This window comes from Podarcis liolepis (genome assembly GCF_965112155.1).
Source record: "Podarcis liolepis genome assembly, chromosome: 14".
In the NCBI taxonomy this organism is placed as follows: domain Eukaryota; kingdom Metazoa; phylum Chordata; class Lepidosauria; order Squamata; family Lacertidae; genus Podarcis; species Podarcis liolepis.
The window spans coordinates 33,056,721-33,073,962 of record NC_139569.1 but is presented as its reverse complement, the minus strand read 5'-3'; the positions used below and the strand labels follow the sequence as shown (position 1 = coordinate 33,073,962).

Below are 17,242 nucleotides of genomic sequence, written 5' to 3'. Positions count from 1 at the left end.
TAGTAAGAGAAGAGGCAAAAGAAGTCCACCTTAAGACAAAGATAAATGATCATACATTACGTGAGTGAACATATGGGCATCAAGGTAAAGGTAAAGGTACCCCTGACCATTAGGTCCAGTCACAGACAACTCTGGGGTTGCTTTTGCGTGAGCTTATGCAAGCGCAGTAATGTTAGAGGGCAATCTGGAGATCCTTGGGAAATGGTCAGGAGCACCTCAATAAATGATCAAAACTGGTGGAGAAACTTCCCTGAAATACAGCTTCCTGATTTGCCCTCTAAAGTGACAGCTTTGGGAGAATGTTGATACACTCTAAAGAAGGGGATCCCAAACTTTCTTCTCCACAGACAACTTGAAAATTGCTGAGGCTATTGGCAGACCACTCAATAATTTTTTTATTGTTGTAGCAAATGTAACATGCTGTGCTAGATGCTGTAGGACTTTTTAATTTTATTCAAATTGTAATGTTAAGAAATAAAAAGCAATAAAAATGAAATTTAAAATCTGTGTGACTATTTGACACACCACAGCCCCATGAATGAAGTTTGCGGACCACAGTTTAGGAACCTGTGCTCTAGGGCAAAGAGTAGCCATCTGGATTTTGTTTGACTCCAACTTCTTTCCATCTGGAGGGCAGCACACTGGCTACCACTGTTCTGGGTTAAGCTTTCAGGTCTTGCTTAGCAGCGGAGAGGCCTAGCCAGCCTGGCAATGCAGGATGCATGGACACATCCCAGAATCACTCACAACGTGCAGGAGTTCTGCAGCAAACAAGTAACTGAGGAAAGGATTCCCTGAAGCAAGAACGTTTGATGAGCAGTGATCTGCAGGAGAGTTGGGTGGTGTGGGTTGAGAAATGCTGCACTCTACAGGCTAGAAAATCAGGTGGGGAATGTACACCTTTCCCTGAGGGAAATGAAAGTAAATGTGTGGAGATGGCACCACTTTAAGGTATGATATAGCAGCTTGACTGATGAGAAGGTGCAACAGTCACAGAGATGTTCTAATGCCATCTGTTCTTTAACATAGCGTTTGCAGTAGCTTTAGCACTCTCGTCTGACACAGGGTCCTTCACACTCTCATGCCACCAAAGGAGGCATTAGATCCTGCTGACAGTAGGAACACCAGGTCCTGGCTTACATGACATCTGATGAACTTCTTTGGGGGTGGGGAAAGCAGTTAAAAGACCTGAGAAGTGTGTTGACAGATTTTGTTTTTTTAATTGTTTGTTTTTAAATTAAAAAAACTCACTGTGGATCCAATCCAATATACAGAAGGCCTTGTGGCACTTTATAAACAATACAGTCATGCCTCATGTTACGGACGCTTCAGGTTACATGTTTTTGGGTTGCGGACTGCAGGAAACCCGGAAGTACTGGAACGGGTTACTTCCGGGTTTCGCTGCTTGCGCATATGCAGAAGTGCTAAATCGTGCAGAAGCGCCAAATTGCACCGGCACAGATGCAGCGCTTCAGGATGTGAACGCTGCAGGTTGCAGACGTGCCTCCATCATGGATTACATCCACAACCCAAGGTTCCTCTGTAATGCATTTATTTTGGCATAAGCTTATGCTGCAATACATTTGTCAGGCTTTAAGTTGCATCAAGACTCTTTGATGCAACAGACTAACACAACTGCCCCTCTAGAAAACCAGCACACAGTTAATCCCATTTATCTTAATGATAAGTAATTATTTCACATAACTGGGAGCAGGACCACAGCCAGCATGTTCACAGAAAACACTCATGTTTTGGCTAGTTCAACCTCATTTGCACATAGGACCACAAAATCCGGAAGCAACTTTTTTTGCACTATGGCTGACATACTGAAAGGAAACATTCCACACTGCAACATTTTGTTGAGGTTACAGTTGTCCATCTCCCAATAGCAACCTGTCAAGTTGTAATGGGATACGATGTGGGTCTCACAAACACACACAAAACGCCCCCCAAAACGCCTCTCATTTTGTTTAGAATGGAAAAGAATTCTGAAAAACTTACTGAAATAAATGGAAATTGCACAGGAAAGCCTGGAATATAGTAGTTGCTGCAAAGAATTCTTGGTGCTTATAGAACAATAGACATGAAAAAAACCTATTATATTCCAACAACTACATTTATCCTAAGGTGCTATTTCTCAACATTCTCTCAAAAATATCACACCAGGAGCATTTCTTACCCCAACCAGGAATTTTTTGTTAATAGACTACGAAATGTTGCAAGCAAGTAGGTTATAGTATTAATTGGATCAGAGTATACCCCTGTGACCTATTTTATTACAGCAAGTAATAAATTTCATATTCAATTTAGAGGCATGCAAAAACCAACATACAGTGGGCTCTTCACTCCATGTCCTTAAGCCTCCTGAGCAAATGAGCTAAGAATAAGTTAAGGAAGTATGGTAGTAAGAAAACCACCATTCTAACTTCCTACCTTTCAAATCAAATTCTGCCAAGGAACACCCAGAGTCCAAAGCACATTCTAAGGTTCATACCAACCAGTATTGCTGGTCCTCAGTGTCACCATGCATGATCCAAGAGTGGGCCCTAGAATAAACTCAGCAGTGGGGGCCAAGCTGTCTTTCCGGGAAGCTTATTTGTTATTAAGTGGTCTTATTAAGAAATCCCAGTAAGCATCTGAGGAATCCTGGGAAAGTGTTTGAAAACCATAGGACAGAATAATGTTTCACACTTCTGTGTGAATGTGCACCTATTTAAAACATCACCTGTGGTAAGAGGACAGAATGCCACCTAAATATGTAGATATGCCTGTGGTGCTTGATGTTGAATGTTGTCAGGCCATTCCATCCTGGTTGGTCTGTCCTCCATCTCTTTTCTCCAAGTCTTCCTCCCATTATTTTTCTGTTAAATCTTAGCAAGCCTGTCCTTTTTAATCCCCCTTTTGCCCGGAACTAAGTGTCGTAAAATCCTTCTAATAATCTGGCCCATTCTGGTTGTCAGGTATTTTTTGGGGGGGGGAGAGTGAAAAGTAATTGCCCCCTCCCGCAAAGGGCAGGGAAGATACTTCAGGCCAACAACCTCAAATGTTAAAGTTATGAAGTAGCTGAGGGATAGGGGTGTATTTGTTCTTTAATAAATACTGTAGCCTCTTCATGCTATTCTGAAGCACTCTACAGCTTCCCTGCCATTCCAGAAAGTGAGATAGACAATGCTCATGGGAGCCAGGCAATTCTTAAAAAAAGAAACAAAGAAAGAATCAGGTCAAAGCTGCATTGTGGCTAAACGCCATTGCAATCTATAGCTATAGCTATACAGTGGTACCTCGGGTTAAGAACTTAATTCGTTCTGGAGGTCCGTTCTTAACCTGAAACTGTTCTTAACCTGAGGTACCACTTTAGCTAATGGGGTCTCCCACTGCCGCCACACTGCCGGAGCACAATTTCTGTTCTCATCCTGAAGCAAAGTTCTTAACCCGAGGTACTATTTCTGGGTTAGCGGAGTCTGTAACCTGAAGCGTCTGTAACCCGAGGTACCACTGTATAGCTATATATCTATATCTATATTGACAGGCTCAAAGGTATACAACAAATCACATTTGCAAATTCTGAGGTTACTATGCATATAAAACCCAGGCAGGCTGTCAGACATGCTGCAGGCAGCCTCTTGGGCAGTCTCACTCTCTGGAACACTGGAGAAGCGATGGAGTGCACTGAGGGCGGTTTAAGTCAAAGTGAGAACATCTCTCACCCTTTGGCCACCTTGTAACTTAAGGGAAGCGGCAAAGCTGTGCTCTCCAGAACAATTTTGAAGTAATAATTCTTTCCTACACCTTGAAAGGGACCGTAAATCAATTGCCTCCTTCTCTCTCTTTTTTGTGGGGGTGGAGAGGGCAGATTTCCCAGAATTGAAGAGAAGGCTTCAGCATGGCATTAGTCTTAGGTACTAAGTTGTTGTTTTGTTATAATTCCAGTTTCAAATTTTGCAACTGTGTGCATTTGAAAATTGGGGCTGTAAGGCTCCCATTGTATCTTTTCTGAATGCAATGTACAAGTGTCCTTCAGAAGCACACATTTTTAATGTCTGAACAATTGCACTATGGCTGTAGCTTAGCAACAGTATTGCACAAACCGTAAATATTCTCGCATGTGGAAGAACATGCAGTAATTGTAACCAGGCTGAAAAAGATGGGAATCTGGTCAAGCATTTGTCTCTGGCCACATACATACACACAAGAACAGGTTGTGGGACCCAAGCCCAAAATGAAGAGCCAGAGAAGGCTGGTTGACACAAACAAGTCAACCGATAGGCGGTATTTACAGAACATGTCCAACTGATTTCTAAGAAGTTGACACTAAGCATCTAACCAGCTCCATCTGTATCTTACTAGTCTAGAAAAAAAATTGCTGGAGGAAATCTGGAAAAGCAAAGGGAAAAAACTAAAAAAGAGGAGCCAACCTGATGCCCTTAGAATGACGCTGGACTCCAATTCTCATCAGCCCCCTATTAGCAGAGAGCTGAAGATCATCTGGTGGGCACATTGGGTACCCTGCCTTAAAGAGTGACCAACTGCAATTCACTCAGCAGGTTGCACCCATTCACCAGAACAGTATCAGCCAATGAAGTTGGCTATAGGCAAAAACAGGATGGACCACTCATCCAGTTATCCCTTCACCACTTGCTCAGACTGTGGCCTGAACTCGGAACCTTCTGCATGCAGGACGTCTGCTACCACCAGCAATGACTCTTCCCCAAACGGAATGCTTCAAGGTGTGGCATGCATAAGCTTACTCTGCTGTTCAGAGTCACCATGGTATCACAGGGAAGGATGCAGGACCAAAATTGTGTCTGCAGGCCTATATGTACTATGATGCATAGGCATAGCCGGGGGGGGGACGGGACTGCCCCTCTAAATGAAGTAAATCAATTAAAAAACTGAGGTCCGCCCCCCCCAATGAAGCCCGCCCCCTAACATAAATCCTGGCTACACCCATGCTGTGATGCCTCTTGACATCAGAGTTATGCCTAAATTTATCAGCAAGCTGCCATTAAAAAGTAAAAAGAATAGTTGCACTATGAAACAAAATGGTAGCTGAAGCAAACAAACTTATTCATAAAGTGGTACCTTGGGTTAAGAACTTAATTTGTTCTGGAGGTCAGTTCTTAACCTGAAACTGTTCTTAACCTGAGGTACCACTTTAGCTAATGTGGCCTCTTGCTGCCGCTGCACCGCCAGAGCACGATTTCTGTTCTCATCCTGAAGCAAAATTCTTAACCCGAGGTACTATTTCTGGGTTAGCGGAGTCTGTAACCTGAAGCGTCTGTAACCCGAGGTACCACTGTACTTGAATGGTAGTATGAAGGAGGAATCAGGGCCACAAAGCCTCCTCTCAGGGGATCCAGAGAAAGGATATCAGCTAAGCACAGGGCCCAAGCAAAATGGGCTGCCCACTATACCCTTTGGGGATCCAAGTGCACACATGTGTTGGACTTGACCACTTCTCCCTTATTTGGAAAGCAACATACGGACGAAGTCTCTAACATCTGCTTAAGAAAGCCTGCCTGGCACTTTAAGAAGCAGAACGCATCACATGTTTACTCTCATCAGTCAACTCCTTCAAGATAAAGGCTAATGTATCATAGCACTCAAGATCACTAATATTACAGCCCACATTTACCCACTAAGCTACCAACAATGTTAATTGTGCTTGAGCATTTTCTTATAACACCACAGTCTACTTGCTTCGCTGAGGTCTATTAGAAACTGAATTCACAGCCATACAAGACAGCTGCTTGAAGCTTGTATATTATTCAAAAGTCTTTTAACACAAGTCTAAAAGTCCATGCACGAAGCATATTTACCTCAGGTAATCCCCCTTAATTGCAATGGGGTTTCTTCAAAGCAAATAAACTCATGAATACTTCCTTGAAAATTCTGTTTATCTTAAATGGGAATTACATCAGTGTGGGGTGCTTTTTTTAAAAAAACCAACTATTCCTATTACTCTCTTCAAGCAAGCAGGCAGTTCTGCTTTTCCTTCCACACCCAATACAGTCATTTCCTGCAGCCCTTCTTACAAGGGACTGTCAGTCTTTCAGAGAACATTTCATATCCTTTAATGGCACTGTCAGACATAAGCCTCTCTCAACAGTGCCGAGCCTCACTCAGGCAGGCAGACTGATGTGAAGCACTCTGCCTGCCAGAAAACAGAGCCATTTTCTAGATAAGGCATCAAAATAGGAAGGAGAAGATTGTGTGCAAGAGATAAGCAATGCTCTCAACCTAAGAAGCGTTCTCTCTCTCTCTCTCTCTCTAGCATTGCTTAGAGAGAGAGAGAGAGAGAGAGAGAGAGAGAGATTATTGTGCATGACACTGTCTATGCTTAAATCAGGAAGATTACTTCTCCCACAACATCCGGAAATATATTTGTTCTTCAAAATCTTAGAAACTGCCTTACTCTGTGCAAACCTTGGTAACCCAAGAATATCAAATTATAAACCCAAGTGAAAGGGCAGTTAAAAGCGCAGGATTTTTTAGCATAAGGTCAGGAGCCAGAGGCAGATAATGATTACAAGATGATGTAATAGTCAGGCAGCTTTCCCAAATGTAGCCAGGGTAACCCTTTGTATGCCAGCTTCCTCTTCTCAGCACAATGCATGTGTGTGCACACATTAGAGACAGTAATTTGCACCTTTTAAAAACATGTGAAAAAGAGAAAAAGAGACTGTACTGGTTACCCCTGGGAAAGCATTTGAGAAGAGGAACTGTTGTTTTGAATAAAAAAAAAAAATTCATCCACTGCAAGACACATTTTTTAAGAAGCAATTTCTGCAAGTTATTAAAAGTACTTTCATAGATAGAGCAGATCTAATGGATTGTGTGGCATGAATGAAAGCCTTGATGACTTTCCCCCTTTTTCTTTCTTAAAGGAAATGTTAATCAGGTTAAACCAAAGAATAATAATTACTACCAATATGATTATCTGAGGGGAAAATGCTGTTTTGTACGGTAATGTAAAACCAAAAACCAGTAAGAATGCCAACTATTCTATCACCTTCACATTTTTAATATGGTATTCCTAGCTGTATGCCCTCTAGTCCAACATTCTTTAATTCTATCATTGTGCTCTATGTTCCACAATACAAACTGCACCACAATACAAATTACACAATAAAGACAGGTGCCTGGAAAGTACTGCCTGCCTTCAGTGTTCATCTGAAAGTGATGTTAACATCCACAATTCCTTTTTTTTTTTTTTACATATGACAATAGAAAACCTGGAAGCATGTATGTGGTTTAGAAAATCAAAGCTTGGGCACATTGTAAGAGTACAGAAAAGAAAGAGCGTTTAAATTTGTGATGTTCCCCATACTTCAGGCTTTTTATTATTTAATTAACTTATACAATGGTACCTTGGGTTACAAACAGTTCAGGTTACAGACTCCGATAACCCGGAAGTAGTACCTCAGGTTAAGAACTTTACCTTAGGATGAGAACAGAAATTGCATGGTAGCAGGAGGCCCCATAAGCTAAAATGGTACCTCAGGTTAAGAACGGACCTCCGGAACGAATTAAGTTCATAACCAGAGTACCACTGTACTCTGCCCCTGAGGTTGTTTATACTTAAGACAATACAGGCCAGGTTCACACTTCACACTGAGTTATATTATCCTTGCATAATGTTTGGGGCTGTTCCATGCCGAGATAAGCCATTCCTTGACTCAGTGAGTCATCTGAACCCAGCCTTGGGGCTTAGTTCTCTCAGAACAAGCCACAAACAGCAAACCAGGAACAACCCTTGGTTACAGACCATGGTCAATCTGAGGAGAGCTAAATGGCAAGCCCAGGTTCGGAAAATATGCTAAGCCAAATAATGGCTTAGGTCAGTGCAGCGCAGCAGTGAGATGACTAGGGAGGAGCAAAGCAGACCTAACCTTCGGAACAGCAGCAACAAAATGACCCCATCTCCACTCTAAATCACAATGCTGAAATTAAAAAATCCCAGAGAAGATATTTGTGTGCAGGGACTGTGCACTCAAAACAAATTCTTAGTCTCAGAATTCTTTAATGCTGGGTGTATGTCTTTTGTACCAAGCTCTGGTTGATGTTTCTCAGGACCCTAGTAAAAAAAAAACCCAAGTAAATCCTGTTAGATCAAAGTCTGTCAACTTTAGAAGACACACACAAGCATAGCCTCACACTCTTGGGTTTTAGGGATTAGATATAGAACCTGGTAAAAAGACATCAGCTACAATTGTTTTGAGTCTTACGTTAAAATTTTGGTTACTGGTTTTTTTGTTTTTATTCTTAATGTTAATATTTTGGTTATTTGCTTTTCATGTTTTGTAATGCCATCTTTGGTTCTATACTTTTCAAGAACCAATTTCTAAAGCTTAATGCATCCCTTCACAAACTCATTATCTGATTAAAAGAGGTGTCAAGCAGGGTTGCGTATTGGTACCTTTCGTATTTATCATCAATCTCATCCCTGAGATGGCATCCCCTTCCTCCTTCTCTCCCTCTCTTGGAAATCGCAAAGTGTCCATTCTGCTTTACACTGATGACCTAGTCCTGCTCTCTTTGAACAAAATTGGACTCGGAAGGATGCTGGTCAAATTTGGCCAACTGTACAAAAAAGAACACCTAAGAGTTAGTTATGCCAAAACTAAGGTTGCTGTATTCGGTAAGAGTGGACATTAGATGGTCATACCCTCGAGCAAGCACATGGATTTAAATACCTAGGATTACTCATTGATGAAAAGCTTTCACGGAAACCCAATCTGGATGCAATCAAGCTAGTATCTGCCTGCTCTACTAGACAGCTATACAGGTTCTTCCATTCAAAGGGGGAGGCAGTTAATCAATCCAACCATTAAGGCAGTGTTTCCCAACCACTGTTCCGCGGCACACTAGTGTGCCGCGAGATGTTGCCTGGTGTGCCGCAGGAAAAATTAAAAAATTCGAAAGATTTTTTTTTTTTTTAAAGTCAAATTTTCGATTGGGGCGCCGTCACTAGATGACCCCTGGGGTTCCCTCCCTCCCTCCCGCTCTGCGCCTCCCTCCTCCTCCTCCGGGGAGGCCCTTCCTGGCTCTCGGCCAAGGCTTGGCGGCTGCCACTCACTCACTCACTCGCTCGCCCACCCATCCCTCCATTCCTGCACCCGGCCTCTCCCCCTCCGTCCCCGGCGCGGGGGCTGCCGGGATCCGTAGTCCCCTCGCCCTTGGGCTCCGCGCCCGCGCGGGGTGCGCAAACTACGTTTCCCAGCGTGGCCTGGCGGGCCGGGCGTTTTGTTTGAAGCGCTCTTCTCCCGGCCATGGAATGAGCGCGGCGGCGGCGGCCGGGCGGGCAGGGGCTTTTCCGCGCAGACCCCGCGCAGCCTGTCTGCGCCCCCGCGGAGATCGGGCGGCAGGATGGAGCCTGGGGATCCCCGCGGAGGCGGAGTGGCGGAGGCTGCCCCCCAGGTAGGGCTGCGTCGGGGGTTTTTTATTTTTGCAATGCTGCATCCGCACCGGAGGGGACGCATCGGACCGCGGGGAGACCCCTTGGCGGGCGTGCAAGGCAATGCATGCGTGCAGGCGTTGCATGGAGTGCAGTGCAATGCAATGGCAACGCGGCGCCCTGCATGCATGCATGCAACTTCCACCGGCGCTCCGGACTTGGCAGGTGAGGGGGGTCCCCAGTGGGCGGCAGAGAGAGCCGGGAGGGCGAAGGGGAGCCGGGGGGGGAGCAGCGCTGCTCCCCGAGCCGAGCCCGGGGGGAAACTTTGGCGTCGTTGCGCCGGGTGTTGGAAGCGGAGGCTGGCGGGGGCCCCTCACCTGCAAAACCTGGTCGCCTCTCATATATTTCGTGCATTGCATTCATCGCCCGCTTTCTCCTCCAAGGAGCTCCCGGGGCCGCGCGTGGTTCTCCCTGTGTTATCCTCGCAACAACAGCCCTGCGAGGTGGGTCAGGCGAGTGGCCCAAGGGAGCACCCAGGGATTGTCCTGGCCAGGTGGGGTGATTTGAACCCTGCTCTCTGCCCGGTCTTCGTCCTCATTTAGCCCCCACATGTGCATGACTGTGCATGACTGAGGTTTTCCCCCCTCGTCTTGGCTATGGAGTGAGTCTGTGCTGTTAATTAATGGGGTTCTGCCTTCGGAGAAGATGAGCCAGCCCTCAAGGAGGTGATTATGTAATTTGCTAGCAATTCATGTCCCTCCCGGCGTGACGCTGCGCGCTGACGTCACGGGGCTGTAATGGTGGTGTGCCTCGAGATTTTTTTCATGAAACAAGTGTGCCTTTGCCCAAAAAAGGTTGGGAAACACTGCATTAAGGTCTACGTGTCATTATCATATAGCTTTGATATTTAATAATGATTGTGAGGCCCACTAGCCAGTGTTCCTCCAGGAAGGTATTCTCAGAGCATTTTAACAGCTTGATTCCTTTTCTAGTCTAACCTTCCTGTGTGTTAACTTTATTTTACTGCAACACCAATATTATTTACATACCAACCATGTGAAACGCTGAGCTACTTCTCTATCAAATTAGGACACATTTGCCTTTCAAATGTGGCAGCTGTCTATCTACCTCCCACCCCACCCCACCTCACCCTCTCAATAAATTATAATTTTTCTATAACATCTGGTGATACTAAGCAATCAACCATGGGAAAAGGCTTTCACTGGCTGCCAATTCATCGTGGTTAAAAGCCACTTCAAAGTGCTTTTAACGCTAGGTCCCGATTATCTCAGCAAATGCCTCCTTCTACATAAGCCTACTCTCTCAGCAACTGAGATCTGCAAGGCTTTAATTCAAATTACAACTCTTTTGGAGATTGCTTTGCTTCTTGAGGAGACTTTTGGTTGTGGCCCAGTGCTTTGGAATGCCCTCCCCCAAGAAGTTCAGATGGCCTTCTCCCTGATGCATTTTTGCATTCATTTTTATTAAAACAACACCTAAATCAACAAACCTTATATTCAAAAGAGTAATAGATACACAACTGAATATGCAATATCTACTCATTTAGAGTAGGCAAATATTATGGCACACGTTTTGGGGAAACTATCATGCAATTCATCAGCTGCATGAAGTGTTACCCTCAGCAGGTGTGAATGCAGGTGGGGTGGGTACAATTTTGCTGGACAACTTTTAGCATTCCCTTCCCATTTAACTCCAAATGGAATTAAAAATGGAAGATTAGTTTGGACATTTGAGAAGAACAAATGTCCAAATTAGTTTGGACATTTGAGAAGAAATGGCTTGGTTTCCCCCCAGTGTTTATAACTATTTATATGTGGAGGGTTTAAACTTAGGATGGCTAACACATAGTCCTCTAGATGTTACTGAACAACAGCTCCTATCAGCCCCAGACAGCATAACCAAGTATGATGAGTTTTGTAGTTCAGTAATGTCTAGAGCAGTGGTTCCCAATTAGGGGTCCAGGGACCCCTGGAGGTCCGCAGAACAGATGCAGGGGGTCCTTGCCTCCCCCTCGCAGCTAATCTTTTTGTCATTTTTGCATAGTAATATCTCAAATTTTATGGTCTGTTTTAGCACTGTGTGATTTTTTTATATATTGGCCAAATTCTGTTTTGAAATCACACCAGGATAACTATTTTTACTTGGCAATACGCAGCAATATATCACTCCTCGCATGAGGGAGAACAGGGCAGCCGATTTCAAGGCACTGCCAATATTGCACAATGATCTCAGCCGATATTGCTGCTTATCTGAGCTGCCTTCCTTCACGCTGAGGGAAAACAGGGCAGCCATTTGTGAGGCACTATCTCCCTCTCACACTGATGGAAAACAGGGCAGCTGATTGCCCTTCAAGGCACCGTGGCACTACCTTCCTCTGGCACTGAGGCGAAGTAGCCACAGTGGACGTGGGTCTTCGCTGGCTGCCCCACTGATGGCGGCTTCACGCCCCCCCCATACCCATACCCTCCCACTCAAAGCATGCAGTAGAGGTGACTCCACTTCCTCTCCTCCTCCGCCCATCTGATCTTTGTGGCTACTTCTTCCCCTCACCCTCACATCTGATCTGCATGCACCCCATCCACCCGATCTCCAAATTTCAGACACTGTGATATGTCACAATATCACAATGTTTAGCTGCTGATATATCATGATGTTGAAAACCATATATTCCTCAACCCTAGTCTGTTTTTTAGTATACCTAAAATCCTCTGCTTACTAGAGGCTACACCACATTTTGTTCAAAAAATTGCCTTGCAGATGTAACTACAATAGATTTATCCAGTTTTTCAAAAGTAGGGGATCCGCAGCTTGGCTTTTGGAAAATAGGCCAACCTCAGTAATTAGCTAATTGGGAACCAAAGACCAAGGTTAGATCTAAACTGATATTGCCCTGGGGCCAAGAGTGCCTGTGCTTGGCAATGTGCCCCTGCCCCTGCCCCCACCCAAATATGCAACATTTGAGTTTTGTAAAGCAAAACTGCATCAGGTGCCTGTCTCATATTAGATTATTATCTGCCACACAGAGCAGGTGCCCCTTAACAGTCTCCCAGGCAGACTAAAACCCTGGTTCTGTCTCAGTGCCTCAGAGGGAGTTCATTATCACATTAATTTCTAGCATAAATTATAGAAAGCCAATTGTTAGAACACATTGCCTTCAGACAATTTAACTTTGGATATAAGCACCAAACATCTGATAAGGGATATGGCTCAGTGTAAAAACTCAAAGCTCCTTAATTGTTGGGACAATATGAATTCATAAATTAAAACAAGAGCTAAATGAACAGTTCTTTGAAACATGAAGATCTTAACTTCTGGCTTCAATACAATCTTAACTGTCTCTCTTCTTGCTTTAAGCGTCCACAAAACTGTACCCTCTGGGTGGAGAAGAGAGATACAATTTGATGCATGACTGGTTTTTTCAGCCTTAATTACAGATATTAGTATTTGTTCAGCCTTGAGACAACCTAAGAATGACTGTTTTCCACAGGAGATTAACATTTCAATACTTCTAAGGGAGCTGCCCATCACACTCAGATCTTTAACTGACTATACTACAGTATTCTTTAGATGTTACAGGAGTGATGTTAAACCATTTTTCTGCTGTTTAATTCACACAGTAATGTTTAAGAGTTTAGGAGAAAGAGGCAAAGTTCAGTAATAGAGCACCTCATTTGCACACAAAAGGTCCCAGGATTAATCCCCAGCACCTCCAGGTAGACCTGGAACAGAACCCTTCCTAAAATCCTGGTTAGCTGCTGCCAGTCAGCTAGAGGGACCAATGGTCTGACTCAGTATAAGGCAGCTTCCTATGTTCCAATATTGTTCCTATGTAAGAAGACCCTGTGTAATGGAAAACTGCACTCCACTTCATCACTCAACTATCAACCCCTGAATTCTGCTTTGGTGACAAATGTGTGATAAGGACCTATGTGATTGGAATCATCATTGGTCAACGTGTTTTCAAATATTACAGCAGAGTAGCAGGATGAATCCTTGGAAGAGCAGCTCCAATGTTGCCACTGAAAAATCTAAAGAGCATCAAGGAGAAGAGAGAAAATAGGGAATTGCAAAAGAAGAATTAAGATCTAGTTTGAAATATTACCACTTGCTGAAAGAAGTTATCTGGAGATTTAGGGTGCAATTTTCATCAGTATGAAGACAACACACAGCTCTAGCTCTTGTTTTGACATACTCATCCCAGGGAGGCTGTGAAACCCTTGAAGTGGTGTCTGGATTCAGTTTGGGGATGAATGAAACCATTCAAGCTAAAATTTAATCAAGACAACACAGAAAGACTGTGGAAACCAACCAAAGTGTATGGACGTTTGGAACCAGACTAGGGTGGGGTTACATCCCTCCCCTGATGTAACTTCCTCAGAGTTTGGGGGTTCTCCTGCACTTTGTGTTGTCTGTGGAAATCCAGCGGTGGCTAGGATGCCTTTTACAGTATGTGTTCAGGATGATGCGGCATATGTGATTTTACCTAGATAGGGTTTACCCTAAACTACGCTACACATGCACTAATAACATCCAGACTTGAATACGTGTCTGCTTTTGAAGACTATGTAGAATGTTCAACTGGTGTAAGCTACTTTCGTGATACTGAATTTTCAATTCCATGTTGTCATTTTATGCTGTGGAGTTGCCCAGAGGACTACTTATTAGCAACCTTATAAGATTATAGCACGTCAGTAAATAAACTAAACAAACATGTGCCCATCTATATGTTGATGGGGGAATTGGGCAACCCTTTGCACTGGTTGCCCATGGATTTCTAGGCCAATTTAGTAATGATCTTTAAAGTTGTCACTGATTTGGGGTCACATTACCTTAAAAGGACCTGCCTTCACCTGTATGAACTTGCCCATGCTCTAAAATCAGCTTCAGAGAGCCTATAATAGGTCTGCCATTTATATCAATTCAGTTAGTGTGCACAAGAGACAGGCGCTTCTCATGGTGGGCCCACATTTGTGGAATTCTATTCCAACAAATGGGAATATGGTACCATCAATACATGCTTTTAAAGACCCATTTACTCCCTGACAATGCTGGATGGAAAAATGAAACATTTCAGCTGTTTTAAGTGGTTTAATGCTGACTGTTATTGTTGAAATGTTTACTACTTTTTTGGATTATTATATACATACATGTGGTTTTGGTCATGTTGCCATGCGACAGCTTTGTCCTAAAAGGTGACCTAAACATATTTAGATAAATAAAGTAATGTAACAAATGCCTGTGGTTTGTTATTAATTCGTATTCCAGTTTAAGTGGGTCCTCTTTCAGAATGCATCTGCTAGACTTCAGTTTGTATTTTCAGGATGGCGGAGGTTAATTCCCACCTGCCACAGTGTGTCACTGGCAAGTAACTGACAAGTCACAGCATCCTGACTAAATACTGGATGATGACCATTCAGTAATACAGTGAAACTTGAATGCCCTAGCTAAAAGCTACAGTGACATATTTAAATTTATTACCAAGTTGGCGGGGGGGGGGGGCAGATCCAGGAAGTGGCAGAGTTTCACTTCTGATGGGCTTAAAATGCTGCTAGATTTACTGCCCTAGTTTGGATATAACACACTCAGCTTGCTAAGCAATAGTTTAGGAAGCTCTGTGGAAGCATCTGTCCTGCACACTCCCCAGTCCTCTTCTCTCTTCGTTGACATGCTGATCCTCTACATGCCAAAGAGGGAAGTGTGGTTTAATGTCAGTTTACTAACTGGGATTTTAAACCATGGTTTGAATGTAAAAAGAAAGCATCACTTCAGCTAACCAAGATCAGCATGTGTCAAAGGGAGGAAGGGGAGTGGAGAGTTAAGCACTCCTTGCTTACAAAATTGCATCCAAAAGGAGCCACTATCATCTGCATTACAGTGTTGTTGTAATGGTAGCTAATAGTTCATGCTTAATCTTTCATTTTTCAAGGCTACTATGGAAGTTTGGAAGTCTCGGAGTGATTGTTTGGCACCAGCATTCTCTCCCCTGACTCCCCCCCCCCACTGGATCACCCTGAATTTAGGCACAAATATAAATATACTCAATTTAAAGAATGGAAATCTAAGCATTTGTATAGAATTAGAGATGTTGTGGTGAAGGGCCACCTCACCAAAGAACATTTTGAGGGAGAAGTTACAAGGTGTTAAAGCCTTCTGGCTCCAATTTAAGCAGGTGTGGTCCTTTGAGAAGGAGGGAGTTTATGAGAAAGGGTGGCATGCTATGGTCCTGGACACTGTTTGAAGATTTATGCATCAGGTTGAGCCAGCAACTGAGACCGTCTGCTTCAGTAATCTATATACTGCTTATTAAGTAATCAGTGGGTGACAAAACAGGTCTCCAGGGAAGGAGATATAGATGTGCACTGAAGATGTAGATTGGGAAAGGATATGTGGAGGATATGCCAGAATCCAAGATGCATCCATAAAGGTACTCCTTCAATGGCACTGTACACCATCCAGGTTTTCTGTACACCAACCAAAGAACTAGTTGTGCATCTTTTGACAGTGGATATAAAAAAAGTTGGTAAGTGTTGGAAGTCAGTTAATGGGCCCTCTAGAGAGCAGTAGATGAGTGTTGTTTGGTCCATAGCCTTCTCCAAACATTTGTGAGTGGTACAAGGCATCATGAAACATAACTGGTTTGATGAAGTTTGGCCCCCTTTTTAAAGTTACATTAATTAACTATTAATCTTCACCGGTCTGCACCACACTGTATGACAACATGGAGAACCCTCCATACCTAGATGTGAATTTACCTGTGAATTGAGTTTCTTAATGATAATTGTATTGTAACAGAAAAATCTCTTTTGCAATTGTATGCTACCTTTTAAATCACATTGCATTGTATTTTTTTGTTTAAAAACCTTTAATAAATACATTTTCTAAAATTCTGTCATTCATAAATACTGGATAAAAAGTAAATGAACTGCAGCCTAATTTATATCCATTTTCCTGCCTAAGCTAGAATTAACAGTTCTGCAGAATGCCAGAACAAAAGCAGGAAGGGCTAAGGTTCTTATTGCCAGCATGCCATCTGCAACCTTAAATTCACATACATACAGTCTTTGTTATCAAAGGACTTCCAGACATTTTTGTTTTAACTTATAACTGGGCTCTAATAGGAAAATCAATTGATTTCACAGGAATGATTCTATGCTCTCTGACCTGAGCTAACTGATCCTTCCCCATCAAATGATGTTGTGAGTGGGCACGTAATATTGACAGCAGGTGTTCATGCCATCTTCCGGTAATTTGAGAACTGGAACACAGATGCCTCTACACTGATTGAAGCAAGCAGCACCACTCTCCAGTTTGTCAACAAGTGCAAGGAAAATATCTGGAGCTCCCTTTCGAAAGTCAAGCTGACATGCAGGCCTACAGATTGATGCCACCCCCACCCCTTTGGAGATTGCTCTTTTTCAGTGCGATTTACAGAAAGTTACGCAAACTGCAGACTGGCAAAAGCAAAAAGCTCAGAGTTCTTCGAGAAGCAGAGAGAGATAAAAACATGCCCATGGGCTCTATCATCCTTGTAGCTAATTCCCTTCAACAGTGCACTTAGTTCAAAATAGAAGAAACTACTAGGAAGATTCAAGTCTCATTACGACTTTGGATGCCAAAATTTAAGGTAACCACATTTTCTAAGCACTTACACCAAAAAGGACATATCCAAGAACATATTACATATAACAAGCAAAACATAAAAAGTAGCAGATATCCTTTCCCACAGCTCAGAAGAGTCAGTCCTGAAAGAAACAGTCTTTGCTTTGATTTCTTCATCCGTTCCTAAGCCAATTAAGCCTCTTGCAGTATTCAAAATGCAAAACT

The 17,242-nt window shown here is 43.3% G+C and overlaps 1 protein-coding gene and 1 long non-coding RNA gene across 13 annotated transcripts in view; one reads left to right on the top strand and one right to left on the bottom strand.

Moving 5' to 3' along the window:
• Window positions 1-17,242, bottom strand: part of MEF2A (myocyte enhancer factor 2A) — a 92,185-nt gene that overhangs the window by 16,041 nt on the left and 58,902 nt on the right. The gene's annotated exons all lie outside the window — the stretch shown is intronic.
• Window positions 12-17,239, top strand: LOC310693365. Its single transcript, XR_014519131.1, has 3 exons — window positions 12-3,489; window positions 3,632-8,838; window positions 10,273-17,239. It is a non-coding gene; the product is annotated as an uncharacterized lncRNA (long non-coding RNA).